This window comes from Macrobrachium rosenbergii, chromosome 4, assembly GCF_040412425.1.
Source record: "Macrobrachium rosenbergii isolate ZJJX-2024 chromosome 4, ASM4041242v1, whole genome shotgun sequence".
Lineage (NCBI taxonomy): Eukaryota > Metazoa > Arthropoda > Malacostraca > Decapoda > Palaemonidae > Macrobrachium > Macrobrachium rosenbergii.
In genome coordinates this window covers 13185001-13192500 of record NC_089744.1, presented here as the reverse complement: position 1 = coordinate 13192500, position 7500 = coordinate 13185001, and positions in this window count along the sequence as shown.

Below are 7500 nucleotides of genomic sequence, written 5' to 3'. Positions count from 1 at the left end.
ATCCAGAATTGTCGTCATTATTTGTATAATAAAAGTTTAGCAGCAACAGACCACTATATTGTTATATCTTTATCTTACTTTTCCTAACATTCCCTTTTCTCCCTAACGAACCATCATTAATTAATTCGAAACTCTCATCACCGGTTATAAGCAAACACGAGGATTCAGGGAATTATGCATCGCCAGTGTGTTTTCTGCGAACATTTGCTTTAGAAATTTACCTTTGTGGTTGTTGACCTAACGACGAGTATTGACTCGGGAAACACAGTAGCCATTAGGAGCCGGTGGCTGGGTGGGTGCATGTGACCTCGTCTTTCATTCAGTAAAAAGCTTTCTTTCGATATATGATGTGGGATAAAACAGGTATGTAAAAATGAGAGAGAGAGAGAGAGAGAGAGAGAGAGAGAGAGAGAGAGTAAAAAAAGAGCGAACTGTGAATGATTATGGCCAACCTTTCATCTTTGCAGAAACAGTTGAAGGAAGGAGTTACATTTTTTACTTTATCCTTCATAATTTTTTAGGAGAAACTCTCGTCAGAAATATGGAAAGTAGTGTAAATGAAAATTTTCCAAACATAAATATACATAATCGAATTCACGAACGAACTGGAGTGCTTACAAACATAAAATAGAGGAATTTTTTTTTTATTTTGTCTTCCTTCATTTAATTCATGAAGTTTATCTAAATGTTGAGGTCACATGGCTTGCGATAATCTTTCAGATATTCAATATTTAACGCTTAAAGCTAACCCTCTGATAACTGAGTCGTGTATCGGCAAAATCATATTTTTTTTTATATGACTACTCTTTATATTCTCAATGCTTATACAAAAAGTGGAAGGAACTACCGTAACAAGCTACGTAGACTAAACTGTTCAAAAGCGTGTACGCGCGTGCGTATAAGCATGCATGTATGTATACGTAGACAACCATAAGAAAGGTGAAAATTAAAGACCAGGTACCAAGCGAAGAAGTGTACGCAATACACGAAAGCACTTGGTACTCGGTCTTTAATCTTACCTTTCACGTGGTTGTCTACGTATACATTTGTCACGTGCAGTTTGGTGACTTATTGCATGTATGTATGTATGAATGCATATGCATATGAATGTATTTGTGGAATTTAGGGGGGCATCACATAAATTTAGCACTCCATATATTTCGGGGGACACTATTTTGCCCTGATCACTGTTAACTGTGAACAGTACGGAGGTGATTCAAGTACTTACACGAGATATATAGGTAGGGAATAATTGCCATATCGAAATTGACAGTTAATTTTCCAGGCCTGTGATGAAAGGGGTTAATATATCCTGTTACATTCACCGTTAGCACACACTGTGGTCAAGATTGGTGGACTTACTGAAAAACTTTCATGTGAAAAGATTGGCATTTTACTTATTTACGAGCTCAGATTTTCTGCATCAGCTAATAGATACATACTCCCATTTTTCTTGATGACGGTGTATTCCAGTTATTCCTTTAGTGGAGACAATTGCATTTGCAAAGTAGCCAGGCAGGAAATTTATTTTTCAGCATCATTTTCACTGACATGTGTCATTCAGCTTCAGAAAGGTTGAATTGAGATATTTTGTGATCAGGTTGATTTGAAGTTATGAAATATACATTCTAGATAAAAAAAAAATGCGTTCGGTGCCTTTTTATTAGTTTTCTGTAAAATCAAACTTTTGAGATGGATATTTGTCTGTCTATCCGCACTTTTTCTGTCTGCCCTCAGATCTTAGAAACTACTGAGACTAGGGAACTGCAAATTGGTATGTTGATCATCCACCCGCCAATCATCAAACATATAAAATTACAGCCCTCTATCCTTAGTAGTTTTTATTTTATTTAAGGTTAAAGTATGTCATGATCATGCGTCTGGCACCGCTATAGGTGCCAACAACACAGGCCACCACCCGCCCATGGCTGAAAGTTTCATGGGCAGCGGCTGAGAGTTCCAAGGGCCGTGGCTGAGAGTTTCATACAGCATTATACGCTGTACAGAAAACTTGATTGCGCCCAAGAAATTTCGGCGCACTTTTTACCCGTGTGTTTTTTTTTATTAAGCTGGCCGTGGAATAAACTCAACAGCCGCAGTTTCGCTGTTAACAAGACTAGGGTGAGGCAACTATTGCCGCCACGTAGCCAAAGAAGTACATCAGGTGTTGGTTTCAAAGACATTTTCCGCATGGAATGCTGTTGGACAAATTCTCTGTAAGAAGTTTTCTATTTTCGCGGTCATTATTGGTAACTGGACAACGATTCAATATCGTTTGTATTCGAGGAACTGTCAAAAGCTACTGAAGAAATTACTACACATTTGCCCGTAGAAGAAAAAACCAACACAATAATTGTTCCTTAGTAATTTGCTTAAAAGGTACTTTTATATATATATATATATATATATATATATATATATATATATATATATATATATATATATATATATATATATATATATACTATATATATATATATATATATATTTATATATATACTGTAAAAATAGAAGGTAAATGATAAGCTTATTTTTATTTTTCTTTTGCAAAGACACTGCAAACTTGACGATGTCGCGTCGGTCTGAAAAACAATGAAACTTAGTTCATTATATATGATTTTGAGACTAAATAAATAAACATAACCCATAATTGAAAATGTGTGTGAGAGAGAGAGAGAGAGAGAGAGACAGACAGATAGACAGACAGACAGACAGAATTACTATTATTAGCATTATTTTATTTTCAATTCTCTCTCACCTCTTTTCATAGCAGATCATCTCTTTCAATAATTTTGGAATTCAAAACTTTTGCACAAGGCCACCAGCCATGACGGTCCTGTATATATCTAAAGTGATGGGGTGACACTGCATTGTTATGTTACTGTTTGGGCTATTGATACACGTTTAAGTTGCATTAAATAATCATGAGCCTGTGTGCATCTGATAGTGCCTAAACAATTTCTCTACAAACATGCATATTAGAATCTATATGTATACATATATACATATATATTATATATATACATATATATATATATATATATATATATATATATATATATATATATATATATATATATATATATATATATATATATATAAATATATATATAATATATATATATATATATATATATATATATATATATATATATATATATATATATATATATATATATATATATATATACTGGCTGAAGCAGACACTCAGACAGTACGCATAATGGAGCTATGGAAAAGCATTCTGTTTTTAACTATTTATTAAGATGCCGACGTTCCGTATCGCTTGATACATTTTCCAGTTTGAAATAGCGATTAAAATAAACAGTACTTGCGTATAAAGGATAAGATATATACACATTACATACTTATTTGCACCATATTAGCAGTTAAAAAACAGAACAAGGGGAAAAACCAAAATCAGAGGCAAGAAGCACAAAACTCCTACCCACAATGGTAGCGTAAAGCTGACCACCAAAAAATGCAGACCAGGAGGGAGAGAGAGAGAGAGAGAGAGAGAGAGAGAGAGAGAGAGAGGGCGGGGAGCACAGACACACAGGCTAAAAACAAGAGTAATCTATGCGATGAACAGTTGGGTTGATGCTGATTGGTGATTGAGGGTAGGGACAGTCAATTTGATCATTATACATTCAAGGGTGGTCAGTTCCTCCATACTTCGTGTTCTTCCCACAATACTAAAGCCCTTAGCGTCTCTATGTGTTCTGCAAGTCTTGCTATGGTTTCTCACATTCGACTGATCAGGATTAGATAGTCGACTACCTGTTCTATTACTAATCCCCTGGTGAGAGGAGATTCGGATCTTTAGCAGCCTCCTGGTACATCCGATGTATGTGCCCAGATTACATCTGGGACAGGTATATTTGTACTGTAGATTACACTGGTGGTAAACAGGGGGCTGATTCTATCGGGATTAGCTTTAGGCTGAGTGCAGGTAATTGTCTATTGAGTAAACTAATACATTTTTTCCTGAATCTGTTGTCTGGTAATAAGGGAATCTAGCCTACAGGCGTAATCAGGGACACTAAGAACTATGGTGGGGATTTAGTTTCAAATTAAGCAGTTTGTTAAGGAATCTATGGAAGATTGATGGTGGGAAATAATTGTTCTTAAAATAGTTAGTGAGGAAAACAATCTCATCATGAAAAGCAGGCCAACTTGAGGTCAAATTAAAAGCTCTATGGAGGAGAGTGGAGACGGAATTCATCTTATAATTAAAAAAGCAGGAGCTGTAAAATTTAGTACCTAGGCCAGTAAAAGTATTCTTCCTATAAATGCCAGTGTGGAAACCTATCTCGTCTGCAGTAACTTTTACGTCCGGGAAGGGAAGTGAGTTCTGGGTTTCTCTCCCAACAGTAAATTTAATATTATGGTGTTGGCTATTCAAATGTTCTGGAAAAGCGTCAACTTGGTGGCCATGTTTAAAGAGGGCGAAAGTGTCGTCAATGTAACGTTTGTAAAAGAGCGGGCGGGAATCAGAGGGACAACTATCGATGGCTCGCTCCTCCAGGGAGTTCATGAAGAAACGTCGGCATCTTAATGAATGGATAGAAAACAGAATGCCTTTCCATAGCTCCATTATGTATATATATATATATATATATATATATATATATATATATATATATATATATATATATATATATATATATATATATATATATATATATATATATATATATATATTATATATATATATATATATATATATATATATATATATATATATATATATATATATATATATATATATATATATATATATATATATATATATATATATATATATATATATATATAATCTTTATATATATCACTTTTTATAATATATATATATATAATATGTAATAATATATAACAATCTTCTTAATATCTTGATTTCTTAATATTTTTTCTTAATTTTTTTAATACAGTGTCACTACAAAGCCTGTCCAAATGTGAGATTATGAATTATTCAGATGTCTGTAGCAGGATTCCAACCTGCATCTGGAGTATCAGAAAGAGGTCGCTTTAATCGACAATATAACTTCATTCTGATGCTCAGGATACTTTGTAGTGACAAGCGTATCCGAAAAATGTGATTTCGAGAATGTGGTTATTACAGTTGCATAGAATGCGTATGCTTTCTCAATACATGCATTTACGCCTATCCCAGTTCTCCTCGCTGCTGGGAGAAAGGGAGCTGGGGATTTGGTACAATACATGTACACATTCATTACCGGGGTCTATAAGCGATGTCAGGCAGGGCAGCCGATCGAGGATACGGCCTACCCCAACCGCCAAATCAAAGCCCTTCAAAAGAAGGCATCGTGCTTACCCCATATAAAAATGGGAAAAAAAAGCACGTTAAATACGAAGAAGATTTTTGAAGGGACTAAACCTAGATTTCCATGGAGTCAGGGTCTTCACAGTTCGTTGTTCAAGTTCAGAAACAACCTTTTGGCCAAGCAGTTCCACCGATAGCCACACACTCTAAAGAGCCAATATGCTCACTAATCTGTTCTTTCAATGCGTTGTGTTAGAAGCAGCTTCCCTCGCTCTGGCTTCACTCTCAGAGATGCTTTCCTTAACCGCTCGGTTTCCTCGGTTCCCGTAAACCCGTCTCTTGCAAGAGTAGGGTCTGTCGTCTCTTTTATTTTAGAGATTTTCAGGATCTTTTCAGGTCTGCGCATGTGTTTCATCTTCAGCTGTTTTCTACATTCGAGAAGGCTTTCTTGTTATCAGGCCATTAGTTTATTATATTTATAGAGAAAGATGAGAAGCTGATGAAAAAATTGTCGTTGTTACGCGCACACACACACACATATATGCATATATATATTTATATATATATATATATATATATATATATATATATATATATATATATATATATATATATATATATATATATATATATATATATATATATGTATATATATATATATATATATATATATATATATATATATATATATATATATATATATATATATATATATATATATATATATATATATATATATATATATATATATATATATATAATATATATAACCTGGGCATTGCATACCAGCAGTTTTCCCCAACTATATCCGACGTGAGTCATTTATTTCTGTTCCACATTGTGTGTTGATGATTTCTCTATTCATATAATTCGATGAAATGTTGTCTATATTGCTGAGTCATTGGGGAAAACTATGCAAGCAGTTATATATACAGTATATTCCAACTAGATATATATATATATATATACCTAGACCTGGGTTCTGATCCTGACAGTATATATATATTGTGTGTTGATGATTTCTATATATATATATATATATATATATATATATATATATATATATATATATATATATATATATATATATATATATATATATAATATTCAAAGGCCACAGAAAAATAAAATATATAGTACCAGGCGCTTTCATATATATATTTCAACATATTTTCATAATATATATATACAATATAAAAATATACTAGAAAATCTATATATAAGTAAACATAAAAGCTGAAAAAAAAAAAAGGAAACACAAATTCCCAAGATCCAGTACAATGCTAAAAACCAGTACAGCAGGTACAGAAAAAGCTCAAAAAAATGGTTACATAAATAAGATCCGGTATAACCATATATATATATATATATATATAACATTTATATATATATATATATATATATATATATATATATATATATATATATATATATATATATATATATATATATATATATATATATATGTGTGTGTGTGTGTGTGTGTGTGTGTGTGTGTGTGTGTGCGTGTGTGTGTGCGCGCGCGTGTGTGCGTGTGTGTGTGTAACAACGGCATAATTTTTTCATCAGCTTCTCATCCAAATTAAGAAAACGTAACAATAAAAAATCGAATATATCACAAACAGCAAATTATTCTCTATCAGGAACAATGGGCTTTTATTTCGTTCGGTATCTGTTTTGCCTCCAATTATTTCCCCCCTTTTTTGAGCACGAAAAAATAAACCGATATTTATAGCGGATAATTACGATACATAATGGATGCAAAGCAATATTTTCATTCTGTAAAAGTTAATTTCCGGGCACTAATGATTTTCTTTTATGCCATCTTACGTAAAAATAAATCAGAAAAACTTTCAAGAAACAAAGAAAACCACGATAATGAGGCAAAAGTTCCAATTCGTCAACAACATCAAAGCGAAAGGCCGCTCATAACAAAACCGCCTTTTATCAATATTCACCTTTAGGAAGTTACATTCTTTTCCCGTCTCTGTTTCCCCTCATTGTCCCTACATGGTGTGCTAAACTGTGCACACACACACTCACAAAAAGAGAGGAAATAAAGGCAAAATAAATGCCCAATAGAATAAAAGCACATTGTTCCTTATAGAGAATTATTTATCGTTTTGTGATATATTCTATTTTTCGTTGTTACGTTTTTTTTAATTTGGATGGAAACTTGAAGTTTAATTTCGGAACACAGAATTCGGCTATTCGGC